This window comes from Schistocerca piceifrons, chromosome 1 (assembly GCF_021461385.2).
Source record: "Schistocerca piceifrons isolate TAMUIC-IGC-003096 chromosome 1, iqSchPice1.1, whole genome shotgun sequence".
NCBI lineage: Eukaryota > Metazoa > Arthropoda > Insecta > Orthoptera > Acrididae > Schistocerca > Schistocerca piceifrons.
The window spans coordinates 684,739,773-684,767,504 of NC_060138.1; the positions used below are offsets into that span (position 1 = coordinate 684,739,773).

The 27,732-nt window shown below is 44.5% G+C and overlaps 1 protein-coding gene across 2 annotated transcripts in view; it reads left to right on the forward strand.

The window, feature by feature from the left end:
* The window catches only part of LOC124709385 (neuronal calcium sensor 2), a 672,737-nt gene that overhangs the window by 314,550 nt on the left and 330,455 nt on the right, over positions 1 to 27,732 (forward strand). Inside the window, exon 1 of one of the 2 annotated variants that reach the window (XM_047240835.1) lies at positions 9,932 to 10,117. The exons of the other annotated variant lie outside the window; for it this stretch is intronic. The gene's annotated coding sequence lies outside the window, so the exon portion shown is untranslated. Of the gene's footprint in view, positions 1 to 9,931; positions 10,118 to 27,732 lie in introns of those variants that run through there. 2 annotated transcript variants of the gene reach the window in all.

Here is a 27,732-nt window from a genome sequence, read left to right on the forward strand (position 1 = left end):
GGACACGCAGGGATGCGAAGGATGTCGAGTACGTCTCACGTGTCCCTCGATCGGTGCATTGCCCCGGGGTTGATCCCTCACCCGTGGTCGAGTGGGAGATCATTCTAAAGTCCGGCAGCAGCGAAAGACTTTCAGAGGGGCCGATCGTAGGGACTCCCCGGTTCGTTTGACGAACAGGTTTCGGGCGTTATCTGTGGCTGACGAAGTCTCTAAGCCGGATGCAGTCGCCCGCCCTGTAAGCCGGATGCAGTCGCCCGCCCTGTAAGCCGGATGCAGTCGCCCGCCCTGTTCCAGAGGAATCTTCTCTGTCCGCAAGGTTTGGGCATTCACAGAGGGTGGGTGTGCTGGTAGTTGGGAGCTCCAACGTTGGGCGCGTAATGGGGCCCATTAGGAACATGGCTGCCGAGGAGGAGAAGGAAGCCAGTGCGTATTCCGTGTGCATACCGGAGGGAGTCATTCCGTATAAGGAAAGGGTGCTTCCGGATGCCATGAAGAGTACAGGGTGCAGCCAACTGCAGGTGGTGGCTCATGTCGGTACCAATGACGTAATCAGAGGCACAGGCGGTTCTGTGACCGTGTAGGCTGCAGATTCCTTGACTTGCGCTATCGGGTGGTGGGTTTCTGTGTTCTGCTTGATAGGTCGGGAATCCACTACACATATGAAGCGGCTGCATGGGTAGCGGGGGCTGTGTGGATGGGACTGGGCGGTTTTTTAGGTTAGAGGGTCTCACGAAAGCACAGAAAGGACATCCATCTAAATGGGGGCAGGTGAAACACAGTAAGGTAGTTGTAGAAACGATTCGTATTGTGGTTATACATTGTCGCAACTGGTTGGGGAAGAACTAGAGCACCAAGCCCTAATAGATAGCACGGAAGCTCAAATACTTATAGGTACAGAAAGCAGGCTAAAGCCGGAAATAAGTTCAGCGGAAACTTTTTCAAATAATCTAACAGTGTTCAGAAAGGATAGATTAAATACAGGTGGTGGTGTAGTATTTATTGCTTTCAGAAGTAGTTTACTTTGTAGTGCAATTGAAGTACACTCCTGGAAATTGAAATAAGAACACCGTGAATTCATTGTCCCAGGAAGGGGAAACTTTATTGACACATTCCTGGGGTCAGATACATCACATGATCACACTGACAGAACCACAGGCACATAGACACAGGCAACAGAGCATGCACAATGTCTGCACTAGTACAGTGTATATCCACCTTTCGCATCAATGCAGGCTGCTATTCTCCCATGGAGACGATCGTAGAGATGCTGGATGTAGTCCTGTGGAACGGCTTGCCATGCCATTTCCACCTGGCGCCTCAGTTAGACCAGCGTTCGTGCTGGACGTGCAGACCGCGTGAGACGACGCTTCATCCAGTCCCAAACATGCTCAATGGGGGACAGATCCGGAGATCTTGCTGGCCAGGGTAGTTGACTTACACCTTCTAGAGCACGTTGGGTGGCACGGGATACATGCGGACGTGCATTGTCCTGTTGGAACAGCAAGTTCCCTTGCCGGTCTAGGAATGGTAGAACGATGGGTTCGATGACGGTTTGGATGTACCGTGCACTATTCAGTGTCCCCTCGACGATCACCAGTGGTGTACGGCCAGTGTAGGAGATCGCTCCCCACACCATGATGCCGGGTGTTGGCCCTGTGTGCCTCGGTCGTATGCAGTCCTGATTGTGGCGCTCACCTGCACGGCGCCAAACACGCATACGACCATCATTGGCACCAAGGCAGAAGCGACTCTCGTCGCTGAAGACGACTCGTCTCCATTCGTCCCTCCATTCACGCCTGTCGCGACACCACTGGAGGCGGGCTGCACGATGTTGGGGCGTGAGCGGAAGACGGCCTAACGGTGTGCGGGACCGTAGCCCAGCTTCATGGAGACGGTTGCGAATGGTCCTCGCCGATACCCCAGGAGCAACAGTGTCCCTAATTTGCTGGGAATTGGCGGTGCGGTCCCCTACGGCACTGCGTAGGATCCTACGGTCTTGGCGTGCATCCGTGCGTCGCTGCGGTCCGGTCCCAGGTCGACGGGCACGTGCACCTTCCGCCGACCACTGGCGACAACATCGATGTACTGTGGAGACCTCACGCCCCACGTGTTGAGCAATTCGGCGGTTCGTCCACCCGGCCTCCCGCATACCCACTATACGCCCTCGCTCAAAGTCCGTCAACTGCACGTACGGTTCACGTCCACGCTGTCGCGGCATGCTACCAATGTTAAAGACTGCGATGGAGCTCCGTATGCCACGGCAAACTGGCTGACACTGACGGCGGCGGTGCACAAATGCTGCGCAGCTAGCGCCATTCGACGGCCAACACCGCGGTTCCTGGTGTGTCCGCTGTGCCGTGCGTGTGATCATTGCTTGTACAGCCCTCTCGCAGTGTCCGGAGCAAGTATGGTGGGTCTGACACACCGGTGTCAATGTGTTCTTTTTTCCATTTCCAGGAGTGTAGATAGTTCCTGCGAAATAGTATGGGTAGAGGTTATGCTTGACAATCGGACTAAACTACTAATTGGATCATTTTACTGACTCCCCGACTCAGAAGATACAGTTTCTGAACAGTTCAAAGAGAACTTGAGTCTCATTTCAAGTAGGTACCAAAATCATACAATTATAGTCGGTGGTGATTTCAATCTACCCTCGATATGCTGGAAAAAATATGTTTAAAGCCGGCGGCATACATAATACGTTATCCAAAATTTTAATGAATGCTTTCTCAGAAATTTATTTTGAACAATTAGTTCATGAGCCCACTCCAAGCGTAAATCGTTGCGAAAGCATACTTGACCTCCTAGCAACAAATAATCCTGGACAAATAGGGAGTATCGTGACGAATACAGGGGTTAGCGACCACAAGGCAGTTGCTACTGGGCTGAATACAGTAACATGTGCAACCATAAAAAAGAAATGCAAAGTATATCTATTTGAAAAAAGCTGATAAAAATGTTCTTAACGGCTTTATAAGAAACAGTCTCCACTCCTGCTGGTCTGATAATGTAAGCGTTGAAAAGATGCGGAATGATTTCAGAGAGATATTATCGACGGCATCAGAGATATATACCACATAAATTAATAAGTGATGGTACTGATCCCCCGTGGTACACAAAACGGGTCAAATCTCTGTTGCAGAAGCACCGAAAACAGCATGCCAAATTTAGAAGAACGCAAAATCCCCAAGATTGGCAAAGTTTTGCAGAAGTTCGAACTATAGCGCGTACTTCAAAGCGAGATGCTTTTAATAATTTCCACAACGAAATTCTGTCTCGAAATCTGGCAGAAAACCCAAAGAGATTCTGGACATACATAAAGCACACCAGTGGCAAGACGCAATCAATACCTTCAGTGCACGATAGCAACGGTGAAATCACTGATGACAGTACCACTACAGCAGAGTTATTAAACACGGTTTTGCGGAACTCCTTCACCAAAGAAGGCGAAGTAAATATACCTGGATTCCAATCAAGAACAACTACCAAGATAAGAAACATAGAAGCAGATGTCCTCTGTATAGCAATGCAACTTAAATAACTGTCATCAGTGACTTCACCGTTGTTATCGCGCAGTGAAGGTATTGATTGCTTCTTGCCACTGGTGTGCTTTATGTATGTCCAGAATCTCTTTGGGTTTTCTATCAAATTCCGGGACAGAGATTCGTTGCTGAAATTATTAGAAGCATCTCGCATTGAAGTACACTCTGTATTTCGAACTTGTGCAAAACTTTGCAAATCTTGAGGATTTTGCGTGCTTTTTTCGTTGCTTCTGCAACAGCGAACTGACCCGTTTCATGTACCATGGGGGACCAGTACCATCACTTATTAATTTATATGGTATAGATCTCTCAATTGCTGTCGATACTATCTCTCTAAAAACATTCCACATCTTTTCTACGCTTACATTATCAGACCAGATTGTATACCAGTCGGGTTCCTTTCATAGTATCCTGCTACAATAGCTCCATATTTAGCAATTGTACACAACCGCTCGCTCATAGAAAGATCCTTAACTAAAGGCTAGAAAATTACTCAAGTCACACCAATACCCAGAAAGGGAAGTAGGAATTATCCGGTGAATTACAGGCCCACATCACTAACGTCGATTTGCGATAGGGTTTTCGACATATACTGTGTTCCAACATTATGAAGTATCTCGAAAAAAACGTCTTTGGCACATAGTCACCACGGATTCAGGAAATATCATTCCTGTGAAACACAAGTAGCTCTTTATACTCATGAAGTAATGAGTGCTATCGACAGGGGATGTCAAATTGATTCCATATTATTAGATTTCCAGAAGGCTTTCGACACCGTTCCTCACAAACGTCTTCTAACCAAACTGCGTGCGTATGGATTATCGCCTCAATTGTGCGTCTGAATTCGTGATTTCCTGTCAGGAATGTCACAATTCGTAGTAATAGACGGAAAGTCGTCTAGTGAAACTGAAGTAATATCTGGCGTCCGCCAAGGAAACGTTATAAGCCTTCTATTGTTACTCATCTATATTAGCGACATAGGAGACAATCTGAGTAGCCGTCTTAGATTTTCTGTAGACGATGCTGTCATTTACCGTCTTGTAAAGTCATCAGATGGCCAAAATGAGTTGCAAAATGATTTAGATAAGATATCTGTATGGTGCGAAAAGTGACAATTCACCCTGAATAAAGAAAAGAATGAAACTAAAAGAAATTCGCTAAATTTCGATTACGCGGTAAGTCATGCAAATCTGAAGCCTGTGAATTCAACAAAATACTTAGGGATTACAAATAACCTAAATTGGAATGATCACATCGATATTGTTGTGCGTAGAGCAAACCAAAAACTGTGATTCGTTGGCAGAACACTTGGAAGGTGTAACAGGTCTACTAAAGAGACTGTTTGCACCATGCTTGTTCGTCCTATTCTGGAGTATTGTTGTGCCGTGTGGGATCCGCGCCGGCCGCTGTGGCCGAGCAGTTCTAGGCGCTTCAGTCCGGAACCGCGCTGCTACTACGGTCGCAGGTTCGAATCCTGCCTCGGGCATGGATGTGTGTGATGTCCTTAGGTTAGTTAGGTTTAAGTGGTTCTAAGTCTAGGGGATTGATGACCTCAGATGTTAAGTCCCATAGTGCTTAGAGCCATTGGAAACTTTTTTTTTTTTTAGATCCGCATCAGGTGGGACTGACGGGTTACTTGGAAAAAGTTCAAAGAAGGGCAGCTCGTTCTGTATTATCGCGATATAGGGGAGATAGTGCCACAGACATGATACGTCAATTGGTGTAGCAATCATTAAAACAAAGACGGTTTTCGTTGCGACGGGATCTTCTCATGGAATTTCAATCACCAGTTTTATCCTCCGATTGTGAAACCACTCTGTTAGCACCCACGTACATAGGGAGAAATGATCATCACGATAAAATAAGAGAAATCAGGGCTCGCACTGAAAAACTGAAGTGCTCGTTTTTCCCGCGCGCCATTCGAGAGTGGAACGGTAGAGAGACAGCTTGAAGGTGGTTCATTGAACCCTCCGCCAGGCACTTTATTGTGAATAGCAGAGTAATCACGTAGATGTAGATAGATGCAACAACCGTTGGCTTCGACGTCGACCAGTATAGAGTGGTACCGTGCGGGCATACAGGCCCTCCTAATTAGATGGCGTAAGTTAGTTACATTGAACGGAGATTATGTTGAAAAGTGGGGTTTTGTAGACAGAAGAATGGGAAATAGCATGGTGTATTGAAATCCTGAATAAAACCAACATGCTTTCAGAAAAAATTTTGTTGCATTCCGTACTAACGCCACCCGTGCGTGCAGATATAGAGATCTTTAATAGAACGATTGATATCGATTGGAAATAATGGTTTAGGAAGTAATCTGCGTTTAACTTGTTCTGCTGTAATCCTCGAAGCATTTGCGCACATTACTCCTCAGTCCGAGCTTGTGTTCTGAGGACCTAAATCTTTCTTCCTTTAGGTACGAATAAGATCCGCGGTATAGATACACTTGTCATTCAGAACTATTTTGGGATTATCTCTGATCCATTCTCGTAAATCGTAAACGATACACGTGCATAATTATAGGCTGTGAAATCTTGCTAAGTACATATAAATTTATGGTGATTATTAACGTCTAAAGGCCGCGGGGTGTAGCCGTGCGGTATGAGGCATCTTGTCACGGTTCGTGCGGCTTCCCCCGTCGGAGGTTCGAGTCCTCCTTCGGGCGTGTGTGTGTGTGTGTGTGTGTGTGTGTGTGTGTGTGTGTGTGTGTGTGTGTTTGTTGTCCTTAGCGTAAGTTAGTTGAATTTAGTTTAATTAGTGTGCAAGCCAGGGACCGATGACCTCAGCAGTTTGGTCCCATAGTCCTTACCAAAAGTTTCCAATTAACGTCTAAAGAGCCGCCATATGAGAGCGGTACACTAGTACACTTGTTCCTCAAAGCCACGTGAACATGAGAATCGTTAAAATTTACCACTGAATTTACCCATTTCGGGACCTGTTTATTGATCACTACTATACACGAGTGTAGCTAAATTTTTATTGGACTGTAGAAAAAATGTTGCTGTGCTTCCGTGAATTCGGTTTTATTGTTTTTATGTATCACATATACCGCTTTTTTTCGGCTCTTTGGCTTCATTATAAACTTAAAAATCTTAGTAAAATCTTTAAGCGATGGCTGAAAAAACAACTCTAGCTTGTGCTCAGTGCGGAAAGAAGAAAATATATCTATTTTAATGCAGATAAAAAGTAGCTTCCATGACACCTGTATATATAAATTTAATAATACCTCATTACGTAGGAGTAATTGTTGGAACAACCGAAGTAAGATCACGTCTCCGTTTGATTGCACAGTTATGAAGGAAATCAATGGTCATTCTTGGCAATAGTAACATAACCGAGGACGAAGTTTCTGGCTACGACAATAATTAAACCTTATTGGTTTTCTTGGCGTCTCCAGACTGGGTAAAATCTCAAGTTTTCGACAATAACCACCATCCTCCTTCAGTTATTTTACCCTGTTGCACGAAAGAAAAACAGAATGTTTTATACGAAAACATGTCTACATGAAATATCACATCAGCTTCTTCGCTTAAAAAAGTGAATTAGATTTCTATGTTTAGTCTTTTCGTAATTAGAATGTCATTTGGCCGACTGCCAAAAGACCAGAGAGGCTTTGTGCGTTGCGAACATGGACCGCCATGGAGCTGTTTGAATTGCTGACTGCTATTCCAATCAATTCTCTTAAAGTCAATATCCTTTCAGGTCTAGAATTGATTTCAAAATTGTGCAAATTTCCGGTACTGCTTTAAACTTGCAGAAGTATAAAACTGTGCACATCCTAAAACACAAAAAAGTGATATCCTACGACCATAATATCAGCGAGTGACAATCGTAATCAGTCAACTGATACAAATACCTGACCATAACAATTTGTAGGGATATGAAATAGATTTACCTTTAGGTACATTAGTTGATAGACTTTGGTTCATTTTTGGGATAATGGAAAATGCAGTGAGTCTACAAAAGGGATGGTTTAGAAAACACTCTTGGGACACTTCCAGAAGATAGCTCAAGTTTGTGAGACCGATAACGAACAGGACTAACGGGGGATTTTGAACATGTATGAAAAAAATTGGGCACGATTGGTCACGGGTTTGAAACTTCCTGGTGGATTAAAATTGTTTGCCGAACCGGCAGTCGAACCTGGGACCTTTACCTTTCATGGGTAAGTGCTCACCTAAGAAACCGAAGCACGATTCAACGAGACGGACCGTCACAGATTTTCCCTCGCCGGTAACTCATAATTCTACCTTGAGATCTTCAAATGAGTTCTCGTACGTAGCTTGTAGGGCTAGCACTCACGGAAGGAAGGATATTGAGTTGGTGAGCATGCGAAAAGCAAAGGTCCCAGCTTCGAGAAACTGTCCAGCACACAGTTTTAATTTGCCAGCAAGATTCAAGTCAGCGCAGACTTCATTCTTAAAAACCACACGTTCGTTTAACCCACGGGAGAACTTCACCAAGAGGCCCAGGAATCTGAACTGGCAGCGTTTATCGCGAAACGGTACTGACAAAGTTTCAGGAAACAGTGTTAAGTGAGAAGTCCATGAATATTCTACAACTACCTATACAATGAGGCGACAAGTGATGGGACAGCGATATGCACATGTACACAGGGCGTTCACAAGGTATAAAAGGGCAGTGCATTGGCGGAGCTGTCATTTGTTCTTCTTTGATTCATGTGAAAAAGCGTCGGACGTGATCTTGTCGAAACGACGAGAATTAACAGACTTCAACGTTGAATAGTAATTGGAGCTAGGCGCATGGGACATACCATTTCCGAAATAGTTAGGGAATTCATTATTGCCAGATCCATAGATCAAGAGTGTGCCGAGAATACCACATTTCTGGCATTACTTCTCACCACGAACAACACAGTGACCGACGGCCTTCATTTAACGACCGAGAGCAGCGGCGTCTGCGTAGAGCGGTCACTACTGACAAGCAACACTGTGTGAAAGAAGCGTAGAAATCAAAGTGGGCCGCATGACAAACGTATCGGTTAGGATATTGCGGCGAAATTTGGCGTTAATGGACTGTGGCAGCAGAAGACCGATGCGAGAGCCTTTGCTAACAGCGCGACGTCTCCTTCAGCGTTTCTCCTGGGCTCGTGATCATATCGGTTGGACCCTAAACGGCTAGAAAACCGTGACCCGGTCAGAAGAGTTCCGATTTGAGTTTGTAAGAGTTGATAGTAAGGTTCGAGTGTGATGCAGACCTCTCGCAGCCATGTACCCAAGTAGTCAGCGTGGCTAGCCGAGCGGTTCAAGGCGCTTCAGTCTGGAACCGTGCGGCTGCTGCGGTCGCAGGTTCGAATCCTGCCACGGGCATGGATGTGTGTTGTGTCCTTAGGTTAGTTAGGTTTAAGTAGTTCTAAGTTCTAGGGAACTGATGACCTCAGATGTTAAGTCCCATAGTGCTCAGAGCCATTTGAACCATTTTTGTCAGCGAGGCACTGTGGAAGGTGATGGTGGCTTCCCAATGGTGTGGGCTGTGTTTACATATAATGGACTGGATCCTTTACGCCGCCGGCTACGTGGAGTCCAATTGCAGCTATTGATGGACGTCATGTTCTCAAACAACGATGGAATTTTTATGAATGGCAATACGCAACATCACTGGGCCACAGTTGTTAGCGATGGATGTGAAGAAGTTTTTGGATAATTTTAGTCAATGATTTGCCAGATCGCCCGGTATAAATCCCACGGGACCTGTCTAGTTATCGTGCACTGGCAACGTTCGCTGTCATGGAGAGCTTTAGAGGCAACATGGCTGAGTATTTCTTCTGGAGAGTCCCTGCCACGTCGAGCCCCGGGCAAAAGCAGGTGAGACTTGATATTGGGCGGTATCCGATGAGTTTTGTCAGCCCACTGTATATAGTGAATACTAATTACAACAGCGCCAGAGAGGCATTCAGGTAACCATTGGCCCCATCTCCATACGCGAATGAAACGGAAAGAGATGCTAATACATGGTACCGTGGGAGGTACCATCTGTTAGGCGCTTCATAGTGGTTTGGAGTGTGAAGGTGTAGTGTACAGTGACCTGCTGGAGGGTACCGACGGGTCGGAACAGTAATCTCACGTTCGCTCTCTTTATTCTTAATAAATGTGACCGTGGCATGCGATCTCCGATGCTACGCAGTTGTGCAGTAGAGAAGTAGAGGGATGCGGCGAGGCGCTTGATGAAGGGCGAGCTGCTCGCTGGCTAACAGGTAGGCAGAGCTCCGGCGGCGTATGTCCGCAGCGTGGCGCGCACGCCCGGTCACGCACCCCCTCCCCCTCCCGGTCCCCCGGCACCCCGCTCCCCCCCCCCCCCCCCCCCCCCAGCCGTCCACTCGACGCCGGGCGGCGCGCGCTGCCTGGGTCCGGGCCAGTCCTCAGAGAGCCGCCCGCCACCTCAGCGCGCCGCGCGTCATGCCACAACACCGCCGCACCCGCAGCAGCGGCCGCCTCTGAAGCGCATACCGACAGCAGGTACCGACCACTGTGCTCTACCAGCCACCGGCCGAACTGACAGACGTCTGAAGGCTCACCCCTGACCGCCGCAACAAACTCGACTCAGCTCTCTGCACGGTGAGGGCGCCGCACTCTTCTGTAGATGCTCGTTTTTATCGTAGAAGTCAGCTCAGAATGCGTATTGTAGTTCGATGTGGAAGCATGTATATCGCCGGCAGTGCACGGCATGCCATTACGCAAGTAGCAAGATAAGTAGCTTTGCATCACTAAACACCCTTTCCCTAGAAAACGAAAGTTTATTTTCAGTCAGTAGAGAAATCAAAAACATTTCCAGAGTGTTTCCGACTACTTTAGAGAACATAAAGAAGCCAAGTAGTTTTATCAAACGGTAGAATCTATGTGCATTCATAAAGTGCTTGCAAATCACATCTCTGCTGCCCTTTTTGAGAGTGAAAACGCTACTGCCACGATGTATCTTTTCCATCTCCGAGTACCCGTTCCGGACGTTTGCCGAAATAATTTCGGTATCTTGTGAAGAAGAGTGAACACCCGAAATTATATTGCTCCTTCTCTAATCTAATGAGACCGGTAGACCGGGAATATATGCTTTGAGTAATCCTCCGCAGATTTCACTGTTAGCCACGATTGGTCACGAATTCTTCCAGATTATATGAAGCGCGCAAAACGCTCTGTCTGAAATTTTAAGTCGTTGAGGATCCTAATACTGGTCCACTCCTTTTACAAAATGTACACACATCGACAGAAGAAAAAAAATGATGTTGCAACTTAGTACCTAGAGCTTCTACAAATTCTTCGAGGAACATGGAAATAATCGATTAAGTTTCTAAATGTGTTATGTATTACACGATAAGAACTAAAACTGGGCTGCTCATGATAATTTTGCTCTGCCTTTTCGGAAGAACAGCGTTCGAAACATTTCTTATGGACGATGTGCTCCTTAGTAACACAGAGATAATAACCGACAATATCCGCAAGCATCTCTCTATTATCCTCTTTTTTGCAACCGCACTCTATGACAAAAAACGTTGATATCTTCGACGGTTAGACGGCTGTCCTCAAATATATGTTAAAACTCCAAATTAACCTTACCAAAAATAGCTGCGTGTATAATGTAATAGTTCTGAATTTCATAACTTCGTACTAGTGTTGTGCGATACATGTACAAAATGCTCCAAAAAGTAGGCGGTTAAGTAAAAACAGAAGTCCAGGACCTTATTTTGAAACATTAAAACAGTCTCAAGCTGTGCAAAAATAAAGGAAAAATGATTGTAAACAAGTTTTCTTTAGTGTAGTGTCACATTACGAGTGCATTTATTTATTTTTTGCAGTCTTTTTCGACCACATTCTGATTAAATCAGAATAATTGTAGCCGTATTACATCGCGAAATATATATCAAAGCGAAATCGCTGGCAGTATCATGATTTATTAGAACTATCGCGGTGTGTCTTATAGTAACGTATCTGGAAACAAACGGAAAAACTCATCTGTGTGTAAAATGTCCCTCAGGCACTGTGAATTTTGAAACACAATGCTCTCTTAGCTCACTGCCTGTTCGCCTTCATACTCCTCCGTTTATGTCGCAGTGGCAGAGGCCCCTGTTCTATATTGTTTCTTTTTACTCTGTAGGAATTTTATTTTTACTTTCAAATTATGCTTCGATAGTGTAATTATTGTTAAATCTTTTAAGTTGAACGATTCACTGATTATGGACGGCCTTACAAATTACTCACTCATGCACACATTCATTAAAAAAAAATTAACATGGCGCTTCGATTTCCGGAAACAGCTTGGCACATACTGTCGCCATGCTAGTTCAGAACAACGTCGTAAGTACCTTAACTAAACGGCTTACTTGCTGCATCAGTATAACAAATGCAACGTCTCACTGTTATCTTCTCTCTCTCTCTCTCTCTCTCTCTCTCTCTCTCTCTCACACACACACACACACACACACACACACACACACACACACAAGATGTTACAGCTTCGTACCTTAGACACATGGAATGTGAAAAGAGAATATAAAATATACAATTAAACTGGTACAGATATCTCTTTTCTTTCCTGTGGATATAGAACTTCTAATCGGATAATTAATTAACATTTGAACCCGAGTCAACATAAACGACGCTGAAATAATATTTTTTCAGTCACATTGCAATACAAATTTCCAGGGCTGACTGAAAAATCGCCATCAATCATCTTCAGGTGCAGTGTTTGGGAGAACCAACGCGAAAATAAGAATAAAGAGACGAAGCGAACCTAGATTTCAATGCACCGTTGAGGTCATTAGAGATGCAACAATCTGCCGGACAAGGCAATAATGGGAACCGACTCGATATTAGCCTTTCAATAAAACTGTGAACCATTCTCCTGTAGTAATTTACGGAAACCAGCCTGTCTATCAAATACTGCGCAATACCGCGATAAAAGCGGCAGTAGATGGTGGCACAGGTTAAAGTGGCTAGCCACTTGCGGTGACGCCTACTACATTCGTGCCTCCTCACGCCTCTCATTGTTCAGCACTGGAAGTACTTTGGGACTTGGACAATGTACGAACTTCGACCTACGTCTTCCCTCAAACTTTGTGGTAACTAGTTCTGGAGGTATTGCGTGCACTCGCTGGCTTTCTGCATTACAAATTTTTCCACTCTGTCATCTCACCTGAATTCTTTTTTAAATACGTGTTTCCGTCTCTCTTCTGCCTTTCTTCTATACACAGCCAAAGGCACGCAACTAATTCTTTCAAAATGCCTAAATCGTATCTGAATCGGAAATGTTGCCGGGCGTCCGAATTAACAGTCACACAGCAAAGTAAAATGGAATGAGCGTCGCCTAATGCACGGCGATATGGCTATTTACAAAACTGCTTCTCACACTACACGAAACAAATATAAATGTTTATAAAATACCGATAATAAATTTTCTATTATGGTTTGTAACGAGAAGATAATATTAATCTTCCGTATGTCACATCCCTTACACGAAAAATGGGCAGGGAATTACATTCGTAATAACTTTCCCAGTTCAGACGGCTCCTAAAGAAGGCAAAATACACCCAAAATAGACTATGTTCTGCGAGTCAAGAAAATTAAAAATCAAATATGACGCCTCATGATTCGTTATTTGTGTGGATTTTTCGGTAAAGGGAATTCTAGAGCTACAGTTGAACAGGTAAAAGAGAAAAAACAGAGCAACGTACCATGAAACCGAAATAAGAGTATAAAGAAGCAGGAATGTCATATTTTGCAGTCGAATACTTTCGTTTAGAAACATCGCTCTGAGTTTGAACATCTCTTATACTTTTAGTTCGGAATACTTTACATGATATTCAGTATCCTCACTTTTGGGAATTTAACGCATGCGTGTTTCGAATACAACAGACAGTGGACGTTGAATGTGAGACAAAAAAACGAGGAGGTATTAAAAGTTGTGGAAGCTGTGTATGGCGATACTTCTCTGCATGCGAGAGAAGGATCAGAACTAAAATACGTACTTTTCTGGGACTAATGTGACACATGCACATACTCTTCCATTTCGCTCACTCATCGGCTATTGCTATTATCGTTTTTTTTTTTTGCATTACTACGATGATGCAAAAGAAAATCAATTAAAAAGAGAGGTTCAGTCTTAATTGTGAGGTTAAAGGAAGTACATAAATAATGCGCAGTACATGTTATTTCCAGATGAAGAGATTTCGTGAATTCGTCTCTCTGTTCCTAAATTAATGATGCTGCAAAGGTGATAATATTTTGTAATAAGTACGTTGTGAATATATAATACATGCCCATTCAAGTATCTCTCATTCTGGCTAAACAACAGTTTATTAAACAGTTATAATGAAACAGAATCTAAAAGTGAAGGAAATGCGGGTTGCTCTCAAGTTGCCACTACAAATTGCATTCACTAATCTGAAAGAACGCGAGGCAGGGAAGCTGGGATTGAGAAACCGCTAAATCGCAGTAGTAGGCTAGTCATCCACGAGAGTCTGGTTAATAGCTGCTTCGGAAATACTGAACACGCTTTCAGATTCGACGTTAGGGCGGAGTAGAGATGAAGTGTAAACGTAACATTACATGGAATTGCGGAGTAAATGAAATAAGAAATTCCGTTGAAGCAGTTCATGCAGGGATTGAAAATTACGGGACTGTTGCGAGTTCAACATTGGTAACTTCAAAACTGACTACACATGTTTCAAAGAAAATATTTAAACGTCTGTATCTGTATATTTTTGCTGATAACGTTGTTTCTCTTAGTGAGAAAAAAATGTTTACCAGTCAGTCTTACTGCACAAATTATGACGAGGATAACTGTTCCCATTTTGAAGTTGTTCATACTTATGTTCGACTGGCGATGTGTCTCTTCCAAGTTAGGCATTGCATTTCCTGCTTTGCTTCGCCTACGTTTTTGCCTGTTTCCTTTTTTCAGAATTGATCGTCGAAGGGGCTGGATGTTGCGGAAACAGAAGTGAGGTTTCTGCCACATATATTACTGAGATCGTAAAGAAATCCCTCCCGTGGAAGAACACACCGATATGATAGTAAGACTCTATGGAAAGAAAAGCTCATTAAGATCAAGTAGCGTTGCAATTTGTTGTTTGTACTTGCAGTCTTACTGTATGGTAACAAGGTGCCCCCGTGTCGTACATGAATTTTGACGATACGATCAGAAACGTTAGGACGTAACGGCAAACCCTATGCGCACCCATTGCTGAATTCTCAGTAAACATAACATAAACAAGTGTCACATCTTACAATAACCACAGCTGGCAGCGCCTTTGTGGCCCTGAGAACGCGAGTGGCCTCATTTCCACTCATGCCTTGCCAGGCTGCATTCCAACGAGTTTTAACTGGCGCGAGGTACAAGTCTCTCGCAGACAGAAGATGACTTCATTCTTCGTGTTTAGATAATAGCATTGTAATGCAATTAGCTACTCGATAGCATCTCTCATAACCCCGCACTTTTTAACGAAGTCACCAGTATGCACTAGTTTCCTACGGTAGAAATGGAACACTTCTTATTTCACCGGAATCCAAAAATATTCAGCTGAAGAATAAAAGCGCATTTGAACTGATACTAATTCACCGTTATAATTAGCTGGCCGATGCACTCATATGTAATGCAGATTTTAATAGAAATATTTTATGCATCATATTTGATTTATATAGTGTATTTGATAAAAAAAGGTGAAGCAGCTAGAAACATGGTTGATTGTCAATGTAACTTCGTACACGTCGGCTGGTCCCGGAGGAGGTTCGAGTTCTCCCTCGGGCATGGGTGTGTGTGTGTGTGTGTGTGTGTGTGTGTGTGTGTGTGTGTGTGTGTGTGTGTGTTTGTCCTTAGGATAATTTAGGTTAAGTAGTGTGTAAGCTTAGGGACTGATAACCTTAGCAGTTAAGTCCCATAAGATTTCACACACATTTGAACATTTTTTCGTACACGTACGCAGCTTCGATGCGTATGGGGATGAATACACGTGCAATTCTCTGTGACAGATAGAACAGCCGGAGTGCATTAGTATCGTTCGTGTTTTGTGTTTTTAGCAGGGCTGGCAAAAAGTATAGTGTGTTCGAAATTTCCGTTACAAACTCGTAGGAGCTGTGGAGAGGAATGAGTGCATAGTATTTTGGACAGAAATCCATGTTCGTTCTACGACACTTTCAATTTACTTGTGTAACGCGTCCACGTTGCGGAGAAATAAAAACAAAATCTCAGAGTTGGTTCAAATGGCTCTGAGCACTATGCGACTTAACTTCTGAGGTCATCAGTCGCCTAGAACTTAGAACTAATTAAACCTAACTAACCTAAGGACATCACACACATCCATACCCGAGGCAGGATTCGAACCTGCGACCGTAGCGGTCGCTCGGTTCCAGACTAGCGCCTAGAACCGCACGGCCACTCCGGCCGGCAATCTCAGAGTTGCTTGTCCTGGTATGTTAAGGTAGACAGAATAACGTGTGCTAAGTTAGTCGGTCACGTGATGTCACTTAACGTCTGCCTGCATCAGAACTATTCTGTAGTGGGTAAAGTATGTTGGATTCCTTTTTGTTCTGAAATAATGGAAACACGTAATGTTTAAGAGTTAATGCAAGCAGTTGTGCATAAGTGATAAATGGATGTTTCGTTGTGTTTCCTTTCGAATTGTTACCTAATAATTGTAATGCATCACGCCTAATTCAGTTCCTCAAGCAGATGTGAATGAGTTAAACTCCTGAACTGAAATCGTCGTAGAACGGTAACAGTACATTTCAGGACATTGGTTCTTGTTCAAAATATTATCTACCGACTCCACTCTACAAGTCCCGGATGTTTGTAACGGGAATTTCCGAACACAGTGTATAAGAGGCGTAAACAGCGTCAGATGCTGAGTGATCGCTGCAAAAAAAGTTTTGCATCACCTCAGTTCCGAGAGTTCCTGAACCTGTATAGAAAATTGGAATAGAGATAAACATAAACACCATTTCCGCCCATTTTATTGCTCATGTAAACCACACATTGCATATTGTATCACCATACAGCGAGACCCTCACAGGTGGTGGTCCAGATTGCTGTACACACCGGTACCTCTAATACCCAGTAGCACGTCCTCTTGCATTGATGCCTGTATTCGTCGTGGCATACTACCCACAAGTTCATCAAGGCAGTGTAGGTCCAGATTGTCCCACTCTTCAGCTTTGACCCGGTGTAGATCCCTCAGAGTGGTTGGCGGGTCACGTCGTCCATAAACAGCCCTTTGCAATCTATCCCAGGCATGTTCGATAGGGATCATGTCTGGATAACATGCTGGCCACTCTAGTCGAGCGATGTTGTTATCCTGAAGGAAGTCGTTCAGAAGATGTGCACCATGGGGGTGCGAATTGTCTTCCATGAAGACGAATGCCTCGCCAATACGCTGCCGATATGGTTGCACTATCGGTCGGAGGATGGCATTCACGTATCGTACAGCCGTTACGGCGCCTTCCACGACCACTATCGGCGTACGTCGGCCCCACAGAATGCCACCGAAAAACAGCAGGGAACCGCCTTAGAAGTGTGTCTAAGGCGTTCAGCCTGACCGGGTTGCCTCCAAACATGTCTCCGACGATTGGCTGGTTGAAGGCATATGCGACACTCATTGATGAAAAGAATGTGCTGCCAATCCTGAGCGGTCCATTCGGCATTTTGTTGAGCCCATCTGTACCGCGTTGCACCGTGTCGTGGTTGCGAATAATTACCTCGCCATGGACGTCGGGAATGAAGTTACAAATCATGCAGCCTACTGCGCACAGTTCGAGTCGTAACACGACGTCCTGTGGCTGCACGAAAAGCATTATTCAACATGGTGGCATTGCTGTCAGGATTCCTCCGAGCGGCCTGAGCGACGCATGTCATCGACAGTTCCTGTCTCTCTGTATCTCCTCCATGTCCGAAGAACATCGCTTTGGTTGACTCCGAGACGCCTGGACATTTCCATTGTTGAGAGCCTTTCCTGGCACAAAGTATCAATGCGGACGCGATCGAACCGCTGTATTGACCGCCTAGGCATGGCTGAACTACAGACAACAAGAGCCGTGTACGTCCTTCCTGGTGGAATGACTGGAACTAGTCAGCTGTCGGACCCCATCCGTCTAACAAGCGCTGCTCATGCATGGTTGTTTATATCTGTGGGCGGGTGTAGTGACATCTCTGAACAGTCAAAGGGGCTGTGACTGTGATACAATATCCACAGTCAACGTCTATCTTCAGGAGTTCTGGGAACCGGGGTGATGCAAAACTCGTTTTGATGTGCGCAGCATCTGACAGAGTTTGGAGCGGACCTAATTGTGGGTCTCTTTTCGACCGACTGGTGGAATCTTACAATATCTAGAGTTGTGGGGATTTGGATGTCGCACTGCATGTCGGACTGCATGACGACGTGAGGGCAGGCATACTCGTCGTCAAGTTCCCATTCGACCACGTCTGACGGCTCCAAGCGAGGACTGCCGCGTTGTACAATAGGCACCTCGTAATCCCTCCGCATCTACGCCTGCCATCCGAGAAGAAGTGACTCCCGGCAACATTTTGTGCCGGAGACTAGCAGCAGCCAGAGCAGGGAATTGGCGTCCCATGCGTAGACCGCCGGTAACAACAACGCGAACAGCTGCGTTGGGAGTCGTGTCGTGAGCGTGAAACATGTACGTCAGGCGAATGGCGTCGCATTGTGTTTAGCGATGAATCGCGGTTCAGCACTACCCGGAATGACCATCGTTCTGTCGTATCAGACGACATGGTGAGAGGTCCCATTTTTCCAGTGTTTCGGAAAGGCACAGCATGGGTACTACTAGCGTCGTCGTGTGGGTAGCCATCGGCTGTTACTTCAGGTCACGGTTGCTAGTGGCTGAGGAACTCTGACGTCACGATAGAATGTTTACCGTTCATGCAGCGGTATCGTTGTGCCAGTTTTCAAGAGGACAATCATCGTCCGCTGTGACACGTGTCCCTATGAACCGTGTACATGATGTTGATGTGCTCCCGTGGCCAGCGATATCCTCAGACCTGTCCCCGACAGAACATCTCGGACGTCAGCTCCGTCCCAGTGCCGGTATCCAGGATATCAAGAATTCGTTTCAACAATAGGGGGTCAGCTGGCCTCAGGAAATGGTACAGTGGCTTTCTGACACACTTCTCAACCGAATCAGGGAATTTATCCGGACCAGAGCGTGTGCAGTGTTACAACGATGACTGGACTCATACTGACAAGCTTTTTATAAATTTGACTCGATTTTGTAACCTTTGCGGTAACATCAAACAGACTGCCACTTCAAACCGTGAAGTTTCATTTCGTTTGCTCCTCCCCGTCTGTGTGTTTCACGCTTTTTGTCAGACACTGTAATAAGCCACATGAAATGTTTATATACTAATATGCGCAGTGAGCTGCAGTCTGTAGTATGCAGAGAAAACCTAGTGCTTAATTTTTCGTGTCTGCTCTTCATACTCGTATACATTTTTTTGAAAGACATCATCGATGTGTACGAGTGTTCATACTGTTAACCTGTGAACTCCTCTATTGCTTATCCGGTCGGTTAGTCGATTTCAAACGGAATGCTGCGAAAATTTTGTGCTTCAGCTCATGTTAAAATTTTAAAGAATATTTGACACATTTACATGTGATTCAAAACTCATGTCCTACAGGAGAAATAGGGTGAACCAGAACTATACCTACAAACTTTCAAAGGTGGTAGTGGACCAAAACAAGAAAATAAGTGTAGTATACTTGGGCTGTAAAGCGCATACATATGTGTTTCACAGTCTTGAAGATGAACAAGTGCTCGTAGCTCGTAGGTATGCGTTTAGGAGCCCATGTTTAGTGGACTTGTTTTTCTTGCTTTCGTCCGTACTACTACCTCTCAATATATTGAAAGCAAATCGCTTGCAGTAGAAGAGATTTATTTCACAGTGTCGAAGTTAATAACGTGCTCTTAGCTCTTGAGGTATACATTTAAAGTTCATGTTTTTTTTCTCGCTTTTCATCATGCTAACACCTGCGGAAGTTCGTCGATGAATTTCTGGTGCACACTCTTTTTCCAATAAGACATAATTTTTGCATCACCCTTTATATGTCATCACTTCTATAGGCCGAGTGACTGGTGTTTAAGTGACGCTTAACGTCTGCATAAATAACGTTAAACCACTACACATGTTCGCTGTCTGACAGCAGCCTCGATTTCAACAGTCAAAGGCGACAATGACGTATTAAAAAAAAAAGGAAAAAAAAAGAAAAAAACTGAGTTATGTTACTGAAGTAGCAAATGTTCCTATAATTGTGGAAGAAAAATACCAGTAGGTATAGGTCAAATTTTTTCGCGTGAGATTACTCCATACGACAAACTAATTAAGTATCTGTGCTTTTATTTCGTGGCCTTGCTTGGCCGACACCTTGAATGACCGGGACAGATGAGACCGCGAAACGGCGAACTAGCAGCCGAGACAATTAACACACAAAAGTGCTTGAGAGGGCCGCAAAGAACTCTGTGTAGAACTTTTATTTTCTGCAATACCGATGCACTTATCTGTTGTCTTAGGAAAAGTTATCATAACTTGCGTGCGTGCGTGTGTATGTGTGTGTGTGTGTGTGTGTGTGTGTGTGTGTGTGTGTGTGTTGAGGAGGGGGGGGGTGGAGAGAGAGAGAGCCTGTGCGTGCGTAAAACACTATATCAGCATACATAACTGAGCATTTAGATTATTTTATGCTTGTAACTACTATTTTTTTAATTAAGTGCCGGTACACTCAGACTGCATATCGAGTTTTTTTAATAGGAGCACTACTCGACGACGATATTATTTCATTTGGCCTCCCGTGGCCGTTATAGGAAACACACGGTGACGTTACACTAAAAAAGTACAGTGGTGACTAAGGGAAGGGCATCGCACTTGAATGATTTCAAAACAGTTTGCATATACTGTTGAGTGTTTCGACGTGTCCTCGTGAAATATCATGACAAACACTTAACGATAACCCGACCGAAACGCCTTCACTCCTACGTGGAATAGTATTGTGGTCGACTAAACAGAGTGAAGCGGCGCCATGGAATGGACACTGGCCGCCTATTCGGGAGATTGGATCGTTGTACCCCGTCTCGCGGCGCCGTCACGAATTAGGTGTTCGCGGTTTTCCTGTATCACTTTCGGCGAATACTGCAAAGATTCTTTCAGTAAGACAACAATAATTTCTGTCCCCCCAAAGAAGGATCCATTATTGTATGATTATGTGATAGCGGACCAAACACTGTGCTAGCAGTTACTTCTGTAAAATATCTGAGAGTATGCGTGCGGAACAATTTCAAGTGGAATGATCATATAAAATTAATTGTTGGCAAGGCGGGTGCCAGGTTGAAATTCATTGGGAGAGTCCTTAGAAAATGTAGTCCAACAACAAAGGAGGTGGCTTACAAAACACTCGTTCGACCTATACTTGGTATTGCTCATCAGTGTGGGATCCGTACCAGGTCGGGTTGATAGAGAAGATCCAAAGAAGAGCGGCGCATTTCGTTACAGGGTTATTTGGTAAGCGTGATAGCGTTACGGAGATGTTTAGCAAACTCAAGTGGCAGACTCTCCAAGACAGGCGCTGCTCTGCATCGCGGTGTAGCTTGCTGTCCAGGTTTCGAGAGGGTACGTTTCTGGATGAGGTATCGAATATATTGCTTCCCCCTACTTATACCTCCCGAGGAGATCACGAATGTAAAATTAGAGAGATTCGAGCGCGCACGGAGGCTTTCCGGCAGTCTTTCTTCCCGCGAACCATACGCGACTGGAACAGGAAAGGGAGGTAATGACAGTGGCACGTAAAGTGCCCTCCGTCACACACCGTTGGGTGGCTTGCGGAGTATAAATGTAGATGTAAATGTAGATGTAGAATCTCATCGGAACTCCCACCTTTAATCGCGGCGGCACGTTAAACTCCAGTTTCCTCCATTTTTATATGAATTATGACATGAGCGCTGTGAGGCGTTCTGTTCCGCGGCTTGAAAACAAACGAGCCCGAACCACAGAGAGATTGAGACATTCTATAGGCCTTCACACCGCAGCCTGGCAGATGAATTGCACCGGCTGAGCGGATACCAAATTCGTGGCTAATGGAAGGATCCGGCTTCCGTTGAGGAGGAGCGCACTCGAGTCTGGAGGCCGTGGTCCGCCCCCGCCTCCGCCCACGCACCCCCTCCCCACCCCCGGAGGAAGTGGCGAAGCCCACGACCTACAATTCCAGCATCGATCCAATTAACTACGCACCACGGCGGCCGTTCTTGCCGCGACTGCCGCTCGGCGCCTCTCACGTTTTGTCCCCACCTGCTGATTAGCTGACAGCAGATTGCCATCTGTGACTCCTTTCCAGTTGTCATCGTCTTTAAGGCTCTTAAGTATAAATATATCCAGATACAGACAAAAAAAGACTTCTGGCAAATAATAAGCTCACTGGACAGAAAGATGGTCATCCGTCAGCAGACATCGAGCTAATACTGTAAAGCACTACCTCTAACCTTGATAACGGCGTTCGATCGGCGAGTAAGAGAAGCCACAAGTTTGTTCAAGAATGCTAATAACTAACTGAAGGCAAACATTTATAATTAGCCCCGTAGACCCTCCATATTACAGGGGTACTGTTTCCTACGTTTCACCCGCCGTTCGGATCGAGGCAGCTGAGTGTTCGTCAAATTAGACACGTATCCCTAGAATTCTGTAAACATTGCTGTTGTTATCTTGGAAGGCGCAAGTGTCTACAGCTTACTCTATGCACTCGGTGGCTTGCATCGTTTCAAAAGACACATTGAAACATTCGGACCACGTTACACGGCTGCTGTCCACTGTGTGTGTTGTTTGGCTTGCTAAAGGTCAATTGTATCGACCATCGTGAGCAGTAGGCTTTTTTGAGGTACCTGAATGCAGACCGCCATTGCATGCCGTTCCCTTCGCAGTGTTCGCTAGCAAATTGTTTGAGATGTACCTGCATTCACTGACGTTAGCAGTTCCTGTCAGATTTGAAACCAACCGCCACAAGACGTAACGCTCCGCTCCTCTCCTTTCGCTGTCGGTTAAGGTAGTTGTATGATCACTGTTCTTACAACGTGTTGTATGACTGGGAGTGATACACCATTCCTTGTAAACACGTTGATGCAACAGCACATCAGTCAACTTCATTTACTGTATGCTAGTGGGTAGGTCCAAACTCGACAGCTCATCTCTGGTATTTTATCACTTCTCGACGTAGGCTTATCTTATTCCGTTGGTTCCACACAACCGATTGTAACATACAACACGTCTCTGTAATTACTGACGTCATTGTTGTAGGAATGAAAGACCCGCGACGGTTTTAGATTGATGTTGGTTCTTCAGTGCTGCATTCTTCAGCTAGCTGTGCTATTGGTTTGCCATCGAACTGGTAAACCTGAGAGTATTGGCGGGCAAGTTTACCCCCAAGGTACACGTATTATGGTAATAAAGTTCCAACCGTGTGCCTAAGTGACACCAAGTAACACAAAAAAGATGAGAATGGTCTCTTTAAATCAGAACATTTTGTACTAGCACTGTGTTTATTATACTTCTGAGTTCATAGAAAACATGCGTACGATATGTGAAGTTCGTGCACAGTACAGTAAGCATTCACACTATTCCACAACTCCTCTCGAGTTAGTCTTTGATTTTCTGATTCAGTCCGGTCGCCGTGCTGCCCCATTTCATATCAAACTAACATGAATCGACAACCATTCATGTTCGGCCTGCTTTCCGAACTCCGATGCCTGACTGCGCAAACCGTGGTCGCTTGCGACTCGCTCTGTAGACCCCTCAGGACAACTGCCTCGACCGGAATCTACAGGTCCCAACACCGCTCCTGTACCCAGATTATGGGGCACCCCAGCAACGCATGTGGGCTTTGGTCCGACCCAGCCCTTTCGTAGAAACATTTTCCGCACGGGATGGACTTGCACATCAGTACGGTAGCTCAGTTTTCACACATTATCCATGCGTCTAAAAGAGTTCTTTCGGACCATCATACAGCGCCAGAGACCACTACAGTGGCTGTCACGAAACTAGGCTGCGAGCGACATCTCATCTTCTTACAACTTCGCCAGTTAATGATAATTTCAAAAGGCAATAAAAATTGTGAAAAAATTAGACATCTCTGCTTCTAGTCTAGAGTACGATGGAGTACAATCCAAAATTAAATTCTTGCTAGCGTTACGAAAAAAAGTTACAGAATGTTTTCTAGAAAAATAATTCTTTACTTGAACCTGTGGTAGAAAACAGAAGCACTAACACATTTGAACTAAAAAAAAGGAGTATTCTCGAAGTTTATAAATAGGTGCTTGTGATACATATTTCATCGTGAAAACATAAAGGCAATCGAGATAAAAAAAATAATGTACTGTAAGAGATGTGAAACTAAAAAGTCGTCGCTGATGAATTTGCATTCTATTCGACCTCGTAGAAACTTCAACGAGTAAGTTGTTAAGGAAAGTTTAGTTTTGGTAACCTCTCAGATCGCCTGTGAACGTAATTTATTTACGAGGTACACAGTACACATTTATGAAGCCGCCAGGATTTTTGTTTCGATGGCAGGAGAACGTTCACTGCCCTCTGAAAAGTTTTTATTTGCAGCTATTGCGATCCTCAAACACTGTTTCCGTCAGCCAGAAACCGAAATATGATATAGAAAAGTAACTTCAGGGCAGAGTTTCGGTTCGAGTGGAGCAAAATATATATTTGTTCGTAAGTTTTTGTGAAACCCAAGTTTTATTTAAGTATAGTGCAAGCGTATTGTACTCAACACGCAATGAGCTCGCTGTAAGCAAAAACTTCGTTCTTGCTGTTGCAATATTTCTGCATACCATTAAAAATTTTCGTCCATCGTTACTCTTTCAAAATCGAAATCCATTTGCGTGGAGAAGAGGAAGATGTGAGGTCTCTGAGCCAGAATGAATATTTTTTTCACGGAGACAACCCTGCATTTTTCTAGCTGTTGGTTGGTCTCCTCTGTCGTAGTTATCAAGTACAGTTCTGTAAAGTAAATTTTTGGTAAAATTGTCCAATTCCTTAAGCTTCCATTTTAGTTTATATCTCTTTCTCGGAGTATCGAAGCACCTGCTCACATCTGGATACTGTGCCGACGTTGATGCACTGTTTTATACGGCACACAGTCGATTCCGAAAAACCACAGAGTGTTGCTGTCTGTTTATGAATTTGTGCAAATTATATATTATTCCTGGCCAGATCAGTAAAACAGCTTCAGTACGTTCGATATCGTAATTTTAGGTTGTTTTCGAATGTTCCGTCCCCCTTTACACTCGCCGAACGGTGTGTAGCACTACACGTTGATCCTTGCTTGTGCATTATGGTCGCTACAAAAACAGGTCAGTGTACCTTCTCACGAAAGACTGAAATCACACGCGAACACACGATATCAGACGGGAACACTGAACGTACAGCAGACGCTAACCACCTCCTACTTAAACCTAACTAACCTAATGACGTCACACACATCCATGCCCAAAGCAGGATTCGAACCTGCGACCGTAGTGGGCGAGCCTTTTCCAGACTGTAGCGCCTAGAACCGCTCGGCCATCCCGGCCGTCTATTATAACGACTTGTGACTAGAATGCTGCCGTAGCATTTGGCGAGAATGCACCAGTGATATCTACACAAGATTTCGCGTAATTTAATGAGGGACGTGCACATTTTTCTCTTCTATGCTGTCCACCACGTTTTGAAGCAAGTTGATTGACTTTGCGGCGATAGAAATTCAGAATTTGGATGTGTTGTCTGGCGTTTATCCAATTTATGGCAAGTTTAATCGCATAGAAGAGCAAACAAGGCTCAATACCGGAATATCTACTCACATTAGTAGTAGAGCTTAATCCGACGCGTGTCTTCGTTTATAGTACAAAAGTTTTTGTGACACATAATGACTGCAGTAGCAACGTTGTGTGGTGGTAGCGTGTCTCGTGCCTTCTCAGAACCCGTCTTGGGCTCGCACGGCACTATTTTCGCGAGTAGCCGTACTTTTCGATGAGCCCGTGCTTCACATTCATTTAGTGCGATCTCAGACGCGAGCGCCGCGTCAAAGGAAATCAAGCCTCGGCGGGCTGCAGCCTTTTTGCCTTTCGCCTGCAGTTGGCCGGCCGCGACGCCTCATCGGACTCTGTTCCCTTGCCTTCCTTCCTTCCTTCCTCCCTCCCTTCCTTCCGTTCCCTGCTTGCTCTTTGAAGTCTCTGCCCCGAGAGGCGCCTTGCGCAAGGCACCGCTGCGCAAACAGGCCGCGCTGCTCCTCCGCCTCACGCGCGCCCGTATTTCATCCGCGCCGCCGGCTCCCCATTTTGTTTTGCTCACGCCGTGTGACTGCCGCGCCTTAAAGACCTCCACCATCGTACGATTTCTCCCTTTTTTCGTTCACCACTTATTTTACCAGGATAAGCCAGGAAAGGCAATCGCATTTTCGTTCACCACTTATTTTACCAGGATAAGCTAGGAAAGGCAATCGCATAGAGAGAGAGAGAGAGAGAGAGAGAGAGAGAGAGAGAGAGAGTTTTGACGTTGTTGATTGGACTACACTATTTGAAATTTTAAAGATACCAGGGATAAAATACTGGGAGAGAAAGCTTATGTACAGTTTAGACAGAAACCAGAATGCGGTTATAACAGTCGAGGGGCACGAAAAGGGAAGCAGTGGTTGAGAAGGGAGTAAGAGAGGGTTCTAGCACAGTCTAACATTATACACAATAATCAGTTATTCAAAATGACAGTCACAGTCGCATTATTTATTTTTGCCTCCAACCGGTTTCAACCCGCGACCGGTTGGACTCGAGCCAGCGACCAAATGGTGTAAATTGCCCTGAAGATGACCCCGTCACGGGTTGAAACCGGTTGGCGGCAAAATAAGTAATGCTATTGTGACTGTCATGTTGAATAATTGATTATAAGTAAATTAATCGCCGTTTATCTCCATACAACTATGTTGTCTAAAAATTTAACATTATACAGTCACGACACTCACTGCTGCGAAAATGGTTCCGTCTGACAGTTGAAACGGCACTAGCGCCCCTAGCGGCGAGAAAGCCAACTGTAAGATTAATACTTGTGTTTATTTTTCTACTTATCTAATTAACGAAATAGTTATTACATTTTTGCGTATCAAGCACTAGTAAATCAACAGACATGAATGATCATGAAATAAACGTAAAATTAGCCGACTCTCACTGGTTCAATGAAATAAGTTATAACTTATTCACGAAGAAATACTTTAGATTATGCGTATATCTGTTGCTTACTTCGCTGAAAGCAAGAGAATATAACCACAGATTTGACGCATGGGAAGTATGTATCTCTGTCGTTGTCCGTTCTTATCATGATACCCACTTTCCTTTACAAGGAAGAAATTTGTGTGGTGTCTAATGATTCGTGCGAGTCTTCCTACACTTCAGTTTCTAGTGTAAGAATATTTTTGTAAATATGGTTACTTTTGCTTCAGAAACGAATGTGTTGAATATTCTTGCCTCTTGTTGCTCAGATCTAGCAATAATTGTGCAATTGGTTTGTTCTGTGTTAGGAAATAATTTCATTGCTTCTGACGTTCTATTATCACGTCTGTGTGGTTTTCCCGCCAGCCAAAGTTGCGATGGCGTTCTTCGTATGTTAAATAATGTAGGAATTGCTTTCCATGCAGGTTTTCTACGAAGCACATCCACTAATTTGTCTGGAAGTGTAGTGACGAAAACCTCAAGTTGTTGAATAAATACAGACGTCTTTTTGAAAAAGGCCAGGTTTATTCACTAGTGTTTTTTTTCTTAAAAAAAAACTACATCCTTGAGTAAATATCTGTTGGTTACAACAGAATCGTAAATAAACTTCCCTGTAATTTACTGTTTCGTATCTCCCAGGGACCTTAGGGAAATAAAGAGGACAAATATGGTGTCATTTTTAGTTAGATTTTTGAGGTGCTACATACACTTCCTATATAAAAGCTACGTTACGAATCAATATAAATGATACTATTCACACCCATCCGATATCGTACTCAGAAGTGCAGTTTTCCGGCCACGTTCAAGGAGAACACATAAAAGCTTCGACTTTTACTGATGACATCATAGTTCTGTCAGAGACGGCAAAGGACTCCGAAGAGTTGTTGAATGGAATGGATAGTGTCTTGAAAAGGCAGAGAAACAGGGCGACAATCAGTTCAAATAAGACGAGAATAGAA